This window comes from Amborella trichopoda, chromosome 4, assembly GCF_054954075.1.
Source record: "Amborella trichopoda isolate Santa Cruz 75 chromosome 4, AtrichopodaSantaCruz75HAP2 v2.0, whole genome shotgun sequence".
NCBI lineage: Eukaryota > Viridiplantae > Streptophyta > Magnoliopsida > Amborellales > Amborellaceae > Amborella > Amborella trichopoda.
In genome coordinates, this window is record NC_142339.1 from 39,610,963 (window position 1) to 39,627,842 (window position 16,880).

A 16,880-nucleotide genomic window follows, 5' to 3' on the forward strand; every position below is an offset into this window, starting at 1 on the left:
ATTTTAGAATTATTATTTAAATTTTTTTAGATCTTTGGATATTTTATTTATCAAATTTGGATTTATAAAATCAGATATATTGAGTTTAAATTGGATTTAAATCGGAGATATTGGATATAAATTGAGTTTAAATCAGAGATATTGGATTTAAATTATTTTATTGAGTTTTAAAAATATTTAAAATTACATGGGGGCCTATTGTGCACATGAGCCCACCATGGCCTAGATGGTGGGGCCCATAAGATCCTCTCATGGGTGGCATGCCCCACTCATTTAGAAGTTTTCTATTTTTGTGATAAGTGATTTTGTTGTGTAGGCCAAGTTGCTATGTGTTTTGGAAAAGTATTGGCTTGAGGAAGCTTTGAATGAATTTTTAAAAAGCATGAGAAGCCTTATGCATTATTTTGGTATGCACAATATTATATTTGAAATTATTTAATTTAATTTCTATTGATGAAAAATGGTTTAGGAAATGGGGACAAATGTTCTAGCATCTTCCATAATGTTGATGATACATCTATGAACTGTATTGCTCAAATCTCTCAACCCACAAGTCACCCAAGATCAATGGTTCATATTCAATCTCACAAGAAGAGGCCAACCAAGGAAAACCCTAATCTTGCTCAAAGCCTATAAAAAAAATATTGTCTCTACCCAAAATCTCTACACATTATCTTTTTATCTTTCTTCTAAAAAAACTTCTCTCTCTCATAAAAGCCCAAAGAGGGCACGTCCCACTCTCTCATCTTTGATCTAGCTCTCATCAACATTGTAAAAAAGGGCCAAGGTTTAAGTTATGGGGTTCTTCTCTCTCTCATCTCTCAACTATGAGTTTATAACTGAGGGTTTTAAGGTATAGCAAAAAGAGAATCAATCTCTCACAAACTAGGTTGTTAAGATAATTCACCCAAAGGGGTTGTGTGGTTTGACCTAAACTTGCTTTCCCTGTTGAGATTGAAGGTTGATCATTAATCCCACGCCATCAGATGGTGGTGACTCGGTGTGGGGTATAATAAGCCCGGTTAAGGTAATCTCCGGCACTTTCTTTTTGTTTCTTGTCATATTTAATTATCTTGTATTTATATTCCCAAGCATAAGAATTATTGATATTTTCTTTGTTTAAAGAAAATTAGTTTAATGACAAAGATCTTCGATTTGTTAGTTTTATTTTCTTTGAAGTAAGAATTATTGTAATAAGACTACTTGTAAGTGATCTTTACCAAAAAGAAAAGAAAATGGGTGAAAAGAAGAAAAATAAAAAATATATATTCTCCTGCAAGATTGCATTAGTCTTTATTTCATTGGTATCAGAGCTATTGATACTTGATGCCATTAGTTATTTTTTTATCTTTACAAATTCTAGATCAAGCATGAGAATGAGATATAAGAAAGCTAATGACCTTTGTGGTCAAGTAATACACCCATATTTAAATACTGAAAAAGACACTATGTAGAATGGGTATTTTGAGCTATTTTGGAGCAGTGATATGAAAAAGATAATGATGTATTTTTTTATTGCATACTTCAGTGATAATGTGTATCTTTGAGAATAGGATCTACCTGCAAAATTTTAGTAGGAAATCCTAAGGGAATTGAGAGTTATGGACTCATAAATGAAATGTGTCAGTTCTGATCCTGCAAAATCCAAGAACGGTCCATTGAATTCCGTGATTTTTCTCATCAACTATATCATTTTATTTCTAGCTGAAATTGGATTGTGACTCATAAAATTGAGTCTACTTTAAAAAAAAAATAGTTTCATCAAGAAATTCCTTATGGTTTGAAAGATATGATCTATTTATTGAAGGGTGCACAAGTACTGTTTATTAGAACGAAAACTATTTCAATGACTTAGAAGTCATGTTTTTATTTCCATTCTAACGTAATGTTTTGTGGTCCACACTAAGTTTTTAAATTTCCAATCTGAATCTATTTTTTAATAAAATTTATTTGAGAGATAAATATCTATGGGAATAGAAGAATAAAAATTTTGGATTGAAGAGAGTCATCCTGAATTTTCTGCAATTTGGTATGTTCTTCATTGAGACGTGCATGACTATATTTATCAAGCCTACTTAACATAATGATATGAGGCTTGTGGAAATATATGTATTACTATTATATGTCCACTTTCAAACAAAATTGGTTTGAAAGGGAAACTCCATGAGGGTAGAGAGAAAAGACAATTTTACTAGATAGTATTCATCCTGAAATTCTGCAGTATGATTTATTTTGTTATGTGAATGCAACTTATTTATTTCTCCGAAGAAAAATATTATTTGGGATTCACACTATAATTTTATGATTTGGCTTTGAGTATAGTTTTTAAAACAAAAGATTTCAAGAAGAAATTCTTTGAGGATTGATAGAAACAAATATTTTATTAAAAGGTGCTCAACTTGATTTTCTGCTAAGGAAATTGCATTGTGAGGTAAATGTCACTAAAATGAAAGCTCACTAAATGGTGTGATTTAGTGATGGATCTGAGCACTATTTTATATTTTTAAGTCTATTTCAATAATTAAATGGATTCGAAGACAAACTCTTTGTGAGTTGAGAGATATCATATTTCTATCATGGGATGCTCATATTCGATTCTGCAGTAAATTAAAAGATGTGAAGGCACATCTATGGATTCCTCATAATGAAGACCTTTTGCGGGCTCATTTAAAAAGTTTTATAGTGTGATATAAGTATGATTTATTATAATAAAACTTCAAATAGAGGTAATACATAGTTGGCAAGATATGACACTATATGTGAAGAGTATTCGATCCGGGAATAACAGAAAGAAGAAGAAACACAATACCTATAAAAGCATATTGGTTTATTCGAAATGCAGGGATATATAGAAAGAATTGGTGGTAGCATAGAAACGCTAAAGGATAGTGGGAGAATCAAAATTGTGATATTTGAAATGATGGAATGAAAAAGATTATTTTTTCATGATGTGAGACAAAGAAAATCGAAGTTCCGCAGAGATAGATGTTTTATGACATGTGAAACCGATGACCAATAAATTCTCCATAAGATGCGTGCTCTTCCATGATCACAAAAATTTGTCAAACAAGTGAAAGCCATGAATCAAGAAAGCCCAGCCACCACACTACATGATTTTGAGGTATGAAATCTATCCCACATTATATGGTAAGGTCATATAGGGAAAGATGATTAAATAACTTTTTATTTTATGTTTAATATGTTTTGGTTATATTTTGGCTAATTATTTTATGAATATGTATGGAGTGTGTGGACATTAAGTGATAGGTGCTAATAAATTTTAAAAAGCCGATTTTTGAATATCCTGTGTTTTAATACCTTGTTGTGCTAGAGTATGAACTACTTAACGTAATAATACAAATGGAGATGTGATTTGATCAAGGGCTTTAAGCCCTAAAGATGAAATATGAGAAATGGGTATCGCTCATTCAAATATGTAAGCACGAATAGTGTGTTCTGATGGAACTCAGTCTTAGTGACCATCCTCCTAATAATGTCTATAAAATGATATGTTACATGTGATATTGACATCTTGATAAATTCTCCATATTTGCTAAAAATGAAATATTTTGTCAAGGCTTTAATAATCATTATTTAGTAATGCTTTATTCTTGATAAAATTATAAGATGGTATAGATAATTTGTTTTTGTGGCCATGAACTTAACTTGTCAAGAAATTAAAAGTCAATGTGGTAAAATGATTTATGAAGGCTAAGCATGTATTTTAAAATTAAAATTGGATGATTTGAGAAAAACCTATGTTTATGAATATGGTTTTGAAAAAACCACATAGTCTTGCAAGATCCACTATGTTTTTATGAAAATCATTTTAAACTATCATACTATTTTATAACTATTGCTTGTTAATGCATATATATATATATATATATATATATATATATATATATATATATATATATATATATATATATATATATATACCAAGTTAATTTTTTTTATTAAAGAGAAAAACATTGTGTCTTGAAGGTATTTATAAAAGTGGGAGAAAAACTATCATGCACTTTTTTTTTTTAAATACTCATATACCTTGACCCATGTTTGTAGTTATTTAAAATCCTCGATTACCTAAGACCATGAATCATTTGGAATGTTGAAGGAAGGCCATCATGCTCGGCTTCCTTGACACATGTTATGTTGATTAAATAACTTGGTTTGTATGGATTTACTACCAAGATGACTAGTGTAGTTGAACCTTTGTGGTTCATGCAGGTTTTGCATATTGTGAAACCAACAGGTATTAAATTACTTATTGCATAAGAATGCTACGAATGTATATTTTGCATGTGCAATAATTGAGTGGGAGTTGCTATAGTCCCACATTTTTTTAGATGCTTAGATATTCAGATATACAGGTGCAAGCTATTTCACGGATCCAGATGATGCGAAGTCTACATCTGGATATATGTTCATGCTTGGAGGGGGTACATTTTATTAGAAATCAAAGAAATAGGATATGGTGGAATTGTCCACCATGGAGGCAGAGTATGTGGTGTGCAGTTTGGTGGCCAAGGATGCCGTATGGATTAATAAACTTTTAATTACCTTGACTTTCTCTCTCATGCGTTGTGAGGCAGTAAGCATTTTCTACGGCACCACAGTGGTGACATGCATGTCAAAAGAGCCACGATTCAATAAGAACTCCAATCATATAAAACCATATTTCTATCACTTGAGGAATGATGTGAGATTGAGAAAGATCGAGATCCAAATAACTAAATATTCCTATAGAAGCACCTGCTAGTATTTGACATGCCAATGAGAACAACATACTATAGTGTTGTTCACCCATGGAATCTGAATGTGTGGCACGGGTTTTATGGCTACAGAAGGGAGTAATATATTTGAAGAACTCCTTTGAGCCCATGAACATACGACCCCATGCGATGAGGGTACGTAATGGTTTTTTACGACAATCGGTCCATGATTTGTGATGTGATATGAAATATGGGCTATGACCACTTTTGGGATGAGATCTGGGCAACAAAGAGAAAAAAACGTTATCTCTAAAAATCCTTTTGTAAAAGGAATGATGACGAAAGCCATAATTAATGTATTAAGAGATAATAAGTGAAAAATGCTTGAGAGAGAGATTGTAATTAAGAGAGAGAGATGGGGATAAGAGAAAGTGAGGAAGAAAAACTGTAAGTCCTTCAAAGGCCAATTGGGAGATATTGGGTGAGTGTGACTATTAAAGGCCTTATGAATGCTTGTAAAATGAAATGATATAGTGGAACATGATCTCAATGGGAGTGTGGTCACTCATGGACCGTACCAAGTAAAAGTCGTTTGTTGATACCATATTGTGCTTGACGGTCTAGACTAGTCGGTTGAAAAAAACCCATGTTACCTGGCCATAGAGTATAAACCGATAAGGGTTCCAATGGGTCATCCCTTGATGAGGTCGAAATATGCCCGGATGAGTGAGCCGAAAGATTGTGTGACCCTTGTGTGTGATGGTGGCCTTCAGAGATGGGAGCCAAAGCCTCATCCATGTACCATTATTACACGACATGCATATTGATAGACCGTTTTGAAAAAACAAGCCACCTTTCAGGGTGAAGCGTATGCATGTGCGAGAGATACCCCTATGCACCATAGCAGCTATGGTCGCATCAGGTTTAAGTGACATTGACCTTTTTCTAAGGGAGAACTTGGAATCCACAGATTGGGATTGCATCCCTTGGCTCATCAGCCAAACTTTGGTGACCCACTAATGAGCTCCTGCATGGACTGTGGGTCATGGAAAACACTAGGTTAGTTTGATAAAGCAAGTGTGGTCAGTAGTCCACAATTGAAGGTGAAGTGCCCCAGTATTTGATTGGTTTAATTCCTAGACCATATGGATCATTTTTTCATCTAATGAATTTAATTATGCTTGTTTTATGATTTATGATTTTAGAATTATTATTTGAATTTTTTTAGATCTCTAGATATTTTATTTATCAAATTTGGATTTATAAAATCAAAGATATTGATTTTACATTAATTTAAATATTCAAATAAATTCTAAAACTATTTGATTGAGTTTTAAAAATATTTAAAATTGCATGGGGGCCCAGCATGCACATGAGCCCACCATGGCTTAGACGGTGGGGCTCATGAGATCCTCTCATGGGTGGTACACCACTAATTTATAAGCTTTCTATTTTTGTGATAAGTGATTTTGGCTTGTAGGCCAAGTTGCTATATGTTTTTGGAAAGGTATTGGCTTGAGGAAGCTTTCTGGAAAGCATGAGAAGATTTGTGCATTATTTTGATATGCATAATATTATATTTGGAATTATTTTATTTAATTTCTATTGATGGAAAAATGGTTTAGGAAAGGGGGATAAAAGTTTTAGCACCTTCCATAATGTTGATGACCCATCTATGGAATGGATGGCTCAAATCTCTCACCCCACGAATCACCCAAGATCAATAGTTCATATTCAATCTCACAAGAAGAGGCAAGCTAAGGTCAACCCTAAAAAACTCTAATCTTGTTCAAATCCTATAAAAAAAAGATTGTATCTACCAAAAATCGTTACATCATATCTTTTTATCTCTCTTCTAAGAAAGTTTCTCTATCTCATGAAAGCCCAAAGGGGACACGTCCCACTCTCTCATCTTTGATCTTTCTCTCTCACACAATATTTTTGCTGTGGCATTTTCCAAAAACTGGAATTTTAAATTTTGCTTCTTTCATTTCTCCTCAAACTCGGTTGGGGAGGCATTTGAAGCTTGATTTTGAATCAAAGATCTCGAAAAACATCTTGTCAAAAGCTTGGTGAAGATATCAATTACTCACTTGCAAGAGGAAGCAAAACAAGTGATAAGTAATCTGAGAGTAACCTTTTCACACACAAAATGATTATCTTACTCAATGTGCTTAGTCTATGCATGAAAAATATGATTAACGATCATGTAGAGATCACTCATACTGTCACGAAAAAGTGCTATTGGGTGAGGAAGAGGCAACCCAATATCCCGAAAGTATAAAAAAAAAGTGCTCTTGGGTGAGGAAGAGGCAACCTAATATCCCGAAGAATAAAAGAAAGCCATGTCAATTCTACACCAGTGGATGTCATAGATTGGTATTTCACTATAGCGAAGAAACGAGACATAGTCGACTGTTTTTTAAGACTCCAGGATATGCAGTTGGAATAAAAAAAAGTGCAAAAACCAACAGTTGAACGACGAGTGGTGGGACACCCAGCCCAGTCTGCAATAAAGAAAGCATATATCTCAAGGGAAGCAGCAAATAAGATTATTTTATTCCATAAGTGTGTACTATTGAGATGACAAAGAATCCGCTTAATTGCTTAAAAATGTGCAATTTTTGTAGGGCATGCATATATATTGATACACTGTATTAACACTATGGGAAATGTCAGGTTGTGTTATGGTAGTAGTGTATTGAAGTGCACCAACAATGCTCCTATAGAGAAATGGATTCGAAAATGTATTAGAATTCCCCTGAATATTATTTTTCATAACTATTGGTGTTGAAATAGGTTTGACACTGAGCATCTAAGCACGATCAAAAAGATCCCGGGCATATTTGCTTTGTAAGAGAAAAGTTCTACCTGAAAAATAGTATACCTCTATACAAAGAAAGTAATTACAAATTCTCTTATAAGTTGGGAAATAAATCATTCTAGAAGATGTCAATTATCATCAGTAACAATAATATCATCAACATAAATGAGAAGGATAATAGTTCCTTGAGTAGTGTGAGAAACAAATAGAGATGAATTAACTATGCTGCAATAAAACCTCAATGATCATAAATATGTACTAAATTGATCAAACCAGGCTCGATGTGCTTGCTTAAGACCATATAAAGCTCTTTTTAATTTGCATATATGATATGGGATAGTTTGAGCTCAAAAATCTAGGAAGTTATTCCATAAATATAGGTTCCGTAAGAAAGCCATACAGGAAAACATTTTTCACATAAAGTTGTTTGCTAGGCCAGTGAGGCATAATAGTTATAGTACAATCCGAATACTAACAGACTTAATAACATGATTGAATGTTTCAAAGAAGTTCATTTTAAACCTGATTGTATCCTTTAGCAATTAACTTGGCCTTAAGTCTCTCTAGACTGCCATCAGACTTCAATTTAGTCTTATAGACCTAACGACAACCAACAACATTTATACTTGGAAGATGTGAAACTACCTTCTAAGTTAAATTAACATGTTGGGCTCCAAATTCCTCTTCCATCACACGATGCCAATCTGGATGATCCAATGCAGACTTAATGGTTTTAGGTTCAAAAGGGATAACTTCAAAAGTATGGGCACTTAAGATTGCTGTCAGGAATTTGAGAATATGATGTATTCGAGTACTACCTTGAGATTTTGTGATCATGTGAAGACGAGAATGCTCAGAGGCCGGCAAAAAATTAGATTGGTTGGTTTCCTGAGTGACAACATTTTCATCACCAAGATTGTGTGTTGCATCATCTTGGACATATTGGATTGGTGCTGGACAACTCCCCTTGAACTTGAGCATTATCAAACAAATAATTCGGGTTAGCATAAGGATAAATATTTTCATTAAAGACAACATGTCTAGAGATATAAACTCGTCTTGTGGGTGGATGTAGACATTTGTATCTCTTATACTGTATAGTATAGCCCAAGAATATACATGGAAAAGAACAAAGACTAAATTTGTTTGTAACATAATCTCAAAGATATAGAAAATATCGACAACCAAATACTCGAAGTGAGACTAGTCTGGTAAGCTTTCAAACAATAATGAGTATGGTGAATCCATTTTTACATTGATAGAGAGAATTCTATTAATAACAAAGACTACAGTATGAAAGGCTTCAACCTAAAAGTGTTTAGGAATTCTTGCATGAAACATTATTGTAAGACTCATTTCTACAATATTTGTATGTTTCCCTTCAGCTATTCCATTTTGCTCAGGGGTTCCCATACATGATAATTGTTGTATGATTCTATTGTCTTTAAGATGATCAATAAATTATTTATTAGCAAATTTATCACCTTCATCATATTGAAAAACTCGAATGCTTTTATCAAACCTCTTTTCAACCATACGATGAAATTTCATAAATGCAGCGAAAACATCATATTTTCATTTCAAAGGATAAATCTAAGTAAAATGAGTATAATCATCAATAAACACCACATAAAATTGATAACTCTGATTAGATAGAATTGGAGCAAGATCTCGTAAGTCTGAATGAATATTAAAGAAATATTCAATAGAGGTTTTATCAACGGTACTAAATGAATCTTACAACTTTTTCCCATCTAACAACTAGCACAGATAGAATGAGATTTTTTCCATACATCAATGTTACTCTATTGTTTAGATTCTAAGTACTAAACAACTTTATTTTGAGGATGTTCAAGACATTGGTGTTACATATCTTTTGATATTCGTTTATTTCGATTAGAGAATAAAGCATGTTTCACTTCTTCAAGTGCATACATTCCTCCCTTTCTACTCCTGTTGGTCAGAGTTTTCCCTCTGCTCATTTCTTTAATCAGAAAACCATTTGATGAAAACTCAAAAATTCAAGAGAAATCCGTTGTAAATTGACTAATAGATAATATGTTCTTTTTCATTTTAGGCACCAAAAGAACATTAGAAGCATCGAATTTTTCATGCTCAATAGTAATATTTGCATCACCAACATGTCAAATATTTAATTGTTCACCATTCCCAACCATGACTCTATCTGTGCCGGTATAAGGACAAAGATTTTGCAACTTACCTAGATTTCATATCATATGAGTGGAGGAACCCATTTCCGGGAACCATTCAGAGTCTTGTGAATCAGCTATAGTCATTGTATTAAGGACCTGAGGAATATCTTTTGTTTGATATGTATAATTGAATCGATGCCAACACTCCAATGCAGTATATCCAAGTTTCCCATAAATTTGATATTTTCCCCGAGGTGTCTGAGCTTAATGTTGTATCTGGAAATCTTGTTAGAAGTCTTGATCCATGTGTTGCATAGGAAGTGTGTACTACCTCTTTCTTGATTTTTCTGGGGCAACCCACGTCCCACATTACTGATTTGGCTAGTTTGAACAAATCCACGTTCTTGATATTCGAAAAAATGTTGACCACCAAAGTTGTTCCTCTCTTTAGCTCTGTAATTCTTGTTACCTCTTTTGGGTCCAAAAATTTGTTGTCTTTATTTCGATTTAGATCCGAGTGTTGTTCAAGGACATGGGGCTGATTTCTAATCTCATGGCCTTGAAAAATAGGTATAATTTCAAAATATGAAGGAATCAATGGCTTAAGCATAGTGGTAGCAAAAGTTTTATATTTTGGACCAAATCCATTAAGAAGCCAAAAAACCTTATTTTCATCATGTATAGGTTTTTCAATAGCTACCAAATCGTCACAAATACTCTTGAATTTGTATATGTATTATGATATGGTTGAACTCCCTTTCTTGCATAGTTGAGTTGCTGGATAAGTTGAAACTCCCTAGCTTGAGAATTACCTACATAAGCATTCTTCAGGTATTTTCAAACTTGTGCAGAGGTCTTGAGGCCAACAACAAGACCAAGACACTCTTCTAATAATGTCCATGTGATTCAGGCTTTAAGAAGTTGGTCGGACTTTAGCCATGATTTGTAATCTAGGTTTTCAATTTCACTCTTACAGAAAATATTTTGACTTTGTATAGGCCAATCACCATTAATGAATCCAAAAAGTTCTTGACTTTCAATGAGATAGAACATATGAGTTTCCATAATAGATAGTTGTTACGTGTCAACTTAATAGACACAAAGTTTCCTATATTAAGGGTGGAAGGATAGGGATACTTGGACATTGAGGATGTATCATTCATTGAAGAAAAGAAATATTTGGGTACAAATTGATGAGCTAAGAGAGGCGCATCAAAATTGAAGCTTGGATTCTTTAAGATCGAAGACGGTCTAGTAGCCTCCCAGGTTCAAAAGCATAAGAAGGTGGGTTTTAAGAGATGCAAGACAGAATAGAGTGTGAGACTTGCAAGACGGAATTTGAAAGCGATGAAATTTGAAAGAGAAACATGGACGAGATGCAAGTTTTTGCTGTGTGGGCAAAGGCAAGCAAAATCAATGAGAAGGTAAAAGATTCGTAGGAAGAGAAACTCGGACAAGATTTCTTTCTCTACGGGTTTTGCAAAAAAGGTTCCCAAAAGTTGGACATGGTGATTTGGTGGGCATGAAAATTTGCAAAGAAGGCTCAAAATGGACGGCTTTGGAGGGCTTGCAAGTTTGCAAACAGAATTTGCAAAAGGTGATTTTACAAAGAAGGTTGAGAATGGAAAGGGTTTGATTTTTTGCAAAATAGATTATGTTTTTTGGCAATGATGCTGTTTTTAGAGGGTTGGCAAAGAAGGTTGAAAAATATGAAGTGAGAAAACGAGTTATGTAATGGAAGAAAGAGTTTAATGTCTCTCTCGAGAGACTTACCTTCAATACAGGAACAACTACCATGAAAGCGAGATTTGGATTAATGATTGCTTTGATACCATATAGAAGTTTTAGAGAGAGAAGAACTCTTTGAGAAAATAATTATGCCCCATACTTTTTTCATTGTATATATATAATCGTAATACATTAATGAATATACATTTTCCTATCTTATTAGATGTAATATATACTTTCCTATCTTATTACATTCTTTTTTAAAAAAACAAAGAGCAATATTTCTATTGTGGCCTTTTCAAAAACTGAAATTTTTGAATTTGTTCTATTATTTTGCATATCAATTGGCAGTAAATTGATGTGAAAATATTTCCATACCTACCACATGAAAGAATTTTTTGACGTGAAAATATTCCCCGGGAAATAATTCCACGTAAACCACGTGTGCATAAGTGTAAATCATATGTGGATATTGATTGGGAATAGGCAATAGGTGACACTTACTTGTGTACAGCTAAAGATTAAGGGCTTGTTTAGGTACATGGATTTTAAGGCATAAAATCCTAATATCCTGGATTTTGCCAAAATCCACCATTTGGATTGTTTAATGACTAGGATACTTAAAATCAGTAAAATCAAAATCATGGAAATGACCTACTTTTCTACGATTTCATTTCCACACCAAAACCTGGTTTTTTGCATTTCCAAAGCCCACGGATTTCACTCATTGGCTCCCTCGACCTGAAACATAGGGAGCATGTAGTAGATATGAAAATTTTAGAGAGAGAAAGTACCTAAACTTTTTAAAGAGAGAAACCATCTCAAAATTTTTAGAGAGATAAACTATCTCAAATTTTAACTTTTAGAGAGTGAAAGTATGTCAAAATTTAGAGAATGATAGTATGTTAAGATATTAGAGGGAGAGAGTACCAAATTTTTTTAGAGAGATGAACTGTCTAAAAATTTTAGCGACAAAAACTATCTTAAATTTTAACTTTTAGAGAGAGAAAGTATGTTAAAATTTTAGAGAGATTATGTTAAACTTTTAGAGAGAGAAAATAGCAATTTTTAGAGAAATAAACTATCTCAAAATTTTAGAGAGAGAAACTATCTCAAATTTAACTTTTAGAGAGAGAAAGCATGTTAAAATTTTAGAGAGAGAAAGTATGTTAAAATTTTAGAAAGGGAAAGTATGTTAAAATTTTAGAGAGAGAAAGTTCAAATTTTTTAGATAGATGAACTAATCTCAAAATGTTAGAGAGAGAAACTATCTCAAATTTTAACTTTTAGAGAGAGAAAGCATGTTAAAATTTTAGAGAGAGTACTAAAAATTTTTGGAGAGAAAAACTATATCAAATTTTAAGTTTTAGAGAGAAATTACCATATTAAAAAAAGAGAAAGTACATGTAAATTTTTAGAGAGAGAAACTATCTCAATTTTTTAGAAAGAGAAACTATTTCAAAAGTATTAGAGAGAAAAAATCTCATATTTTAATTTTTAGAAAGAGAAACTATATCAAATCTTAAGTTTTAGAGAGAGAAAGTATTCTTGAAAGTGTAGAGAGAGAAAATATTCTTAAAGTTTTAGAGAGAAATTATTATAAATTCTAGAAAGAGAAACTGCCAAAAAAAATTAGAGAGAGAAATATCTCGTTTTTAGAGGGAGAAACTATTTCAAATTTTGAGTTTTAAAGAGAAACTATCTCAAATTTGAAATTTTAGAGAGAGAAAATATATTAAAATTTTAAAGATAAAAATTATATCAAATTTTAGAGAGAGAAACTACTTAAAAATTTTTTGAGATAGAAACTCTCATTGGAGAGAGAAATTATCGTAAAATTTATGTTTTAGAGAGAGAAAGTATCTTAAAATTTTGGAGAGATAAATTATATCAAATTTTAGATAGAAAAAGTACATGAAAGATTTAGAGAGAGAAACTATTTAAAAATTTATGTTTTAGAGAGAGAAAGTATCTCAAATTTTTAAACTTCAGAGAAAGAAAGTATATCAAATTTTAGAAAGACACTATATCAAATTTTCGAGAGAAACTATTTCAAAATTTTAGATAAAGAAACTATTTCAAATTTGAAGTTTTAGAGAGATAAAGCATTATAAAATTTAAGAGAGTAACCATATCAATTATTAAAGAGAGAAAGTACATAAATTTTTTTAGAAAAAGAAATTATCGCAAAATTTTTAGAGAGAAATTATCTCAAATTTTAGCTTTTAGAAAGAGAAAGTATCTTAAAATTAGAGAGAACAACTATATCATATTTTAGAGAGTGAAACTGATTGAAAATGTTTAGAGAGAGAAACTATCTCAAAATTATTGAACAGGCGAACTATCTCAAGTTTTAAGTTTTAGAAAGAGAGTATCTTAAAATTTTAGAAAGAGAAACTATATTAAATTTTAGAGAGTAAAGCGTCTAAAATTTTTAAAGAGAGAAATTATCTCAAAAATTTTAGATTGACAATTTCGATTTTTAAATTTTGGATAGAAAGTGTATTAAATTTTAGAGAGAGAAACCATATCAAATTTCAGAGAGAGAAACTATCTCAAATTTTTTATACGCTATCCCAAATCTTGAGTTTTAAAGAGAGAAAGTACATAAAAATTTTAGAGAGAGAAATTGTATCAAGTTTTATTACCAAACAGTGGACATGGAAGTGATCACAAGGAATCCATGAAATTTTGTATAGTTTATCCGAACAAGATATTTGATGAATCCCTAACAAAAATCCTTGATATTGAAAATCTATAGATTTTATTGGATTTCAAATATCTAAGAATCTTAATGTCCTCCTATCCAAACGGGCCCTAAAAGAATATGGAATGTCAAGATTCCATCTCAAATATTATTGTAAGTGAACGATGATGATTTCTTATATCCATCGTTACCGATCATGCTTATCCTATTAATCAAAGAAGTTAGGAAGTTGTAGCTAATGGTGATGACTGCAGTATGATGAATATAGTACAATACTAGAAAAGTAGTGATTAACATCGCCGATTTTCGATGGAAAATTGTTTCACATGGGCTGGACCGCATTTTTACAGCATGCGGTCGAGAGATGTAAAGCATCCATCTTAAAAATAGATGTAAATAGGTAGTGCATCTAAAAACTATTATAATTGATGGTCTAAATGTTTTCTTAATACAATTATTAGTTCTAGTTTTCAATTTTTTTTTCCTTCATATTCATGATCTCCATGTTAAAGATCATACATTCTCTAAAAATTAAGATCTAATTGTATTTAAAATATATATTTATTGCCAAGTCCGCATTCCTACAATATACGGGCTGACCGCGTAGAAACCGTGTCCATTTCCAATTCATGTAGTTTGGTTTCTAATTGTTTTCACCACAAATCTGAGATGACACAGACTACTTAACATCTACTTTGCCTTGACTCGTGTCCAAACTAAATGAACTAATGTCAGTAGCGATCTAGGGTTCCATCGAATTGCAGTTTATGACAAATCAGTCCCAAAAGACTTTTCTCAAAATTAGAGAAAAAGGAAGAATAGGATTTGAAAGATTTTTAAGAAAAGAGAGCAATCAATGACAAGAAAAATATGAAAAAGGAAGTAAACAGAGCAAAGGAAATACCTGTGAGTGACACACACATTCGCATGCATTGTTAGAAAAATCGGACGATCTAATCGCTAATCGTTTGGTTAGATCGCAACCGATCACTGGCCAGTTCTGTTTTTGGGTGGTTTTGGTGATCGATTGGTATTTCAAAAAAAATTCAAAAAATATATATATAAATTTTCAAAAATAAATAATTTAGTTTGTAATATATTTTTTAATATTATTTACATAATGGTAAAGATTAAAAATTGTCTGTCATTAATACTCACTTTAATTAAAAAATTTGTTAAAATCTATTTTTTTTATTAATTTTGAACTTCATTTGAACGTGTTTTGTTTTAATAATTATTTATATGGTTTTCATATTTTAGTAGATTTTTTGTTTTTGTATTTTTTTTATTTTTTCAACAGGTTTTGACTGTCCGGGAGTTGCCAATGTAGAATGGTTGAATCGGCCGGTGTACCGGTTAGGCTGGTTAAACCGCTTCCAGGCCAATGTCCAGTTAACCGTTTCGATTCGATTTTGCAAACAATGTTCGCATTAACTCACCCAATTGCATATCACCTAGCAGCCTAGAATGAATCTGGGCATATCAAAGGGCTAAAAATAGATTTGGTTTTCTGTTAGATCTTTCACATGAAATTTGGGGCGTCTATGCAACAAGCAAAGGCGTACCCAATACAAATGTAAAAAGTAATTTAAATAAAAACTTGACCTAAATACTCCTAAAAGATTCAAGGTTAATTTGGTTCATTTTTATTTAATTTTTTTTTATTTATTTACTATGCCTTAGCAAGATGCATTGACACAATAAACTCATGTGAAGAATATTTTTAAGATAAAAATAAAATTTGATTATAGTGTCGAATGGCCTAGACTTAATTTGGGTCATTAGGCATACAAGATGAGTACCTTTTTTCTTTATAACCCTAAAATACAACACCTGTGACAATTATGAAGAAAAGCAAGCGAAATAAAGTCTTAGGAACGGGAATGCCAAATAGTAGCTTGTAAATGAGATATGGCCACTTTGCACTAATGAAATATCTCAATATGCGTACTTGAGATATGTATAGAGTAAATAGGGTAAATCAGACAAACAACTTGCCTGAAAGAACTATTTTTTAGCCAAATAAATGCTTCCAAACCATAATTATCCATGTTTTGTTTCTTCACTCTCTTCATTAAAACCAAAATGACTATACAAAATGAAAGCCCATACCTGCTTTTTTATTTTCAGCAAAATAAAATGCTCTTGGCCGCCTCGTCTCCAAAAGGTCTAAGTTTGTCCTCCCTCTCTCCCCCCTCCATTTCCACTGTGTTACTGTATAAGAACAATGGTTTCCAAACTCTAAGAGGAACTGGACAAACCTTTTCCCTTGCCCTAATTGATTGCCTTTAGTGGTCAATGGTTCTGATATGGCCGCTACCAATATATGTCGTGGAGCGGTATATATGCACACGTGGTTAGCAATTTCGCAAAATGTTTTGAAAATCGCATCGGCCAAGGTACTTCGCCTTTGGCCAAGTCAAATAACTTGGCCGAGTTTGAGATGACTCTAATGAGTTAGATACACTGAAAAAAATAAAAAATGCACAAGTATTTTTTATTTGGATTTATACATTGAATATTTGAGAAAATTAAAATAAAAAAGAAAAAAAATATCTCCATATCCTCTATTTTTAAGGTTCCATATATTAATAAACCTAAAGTTTCAAAGATATCTTCCAACCTCCTGTCCACTTTAAACATATTTTTTTAACCTAAATAAATGTAAGAAAAACATGTACTTTTTAAGCCCAATTATTTCTCTCTCTTCACTTATATATCCCAAATTTCTCTCTTTTTCTCTCTTCCGGTGT

At 32.1% G+C, this 16,880-nt stretch overlaps 1 long non-coding RNA gene across 1 annotated transcript; it reads right to left on the minus strand.

The window, feature by feature from the left end:
* Nucleotides 1-7,938: 7,938 nt before the first annotated feature.
* LOC148782442 (uncharacterized) lies at nucleotides 7,939-16,430 on the minus strand. The gene is made up of 3 exons (XR_016054460.1): nucleotides 16,240-16,430; nucleotides 8,358-8,511; nucleotides 7,939-8,243 (listed from the first exon to the last, which is right to left on the minus strand). It is a non-coding gene; the product is annotated as an uncharacterized LOC148782442 (long non-coding RNA).
* Between the last annotated feature and the right edge of the window lie 450 nt (nucleotides 16,431-16,880).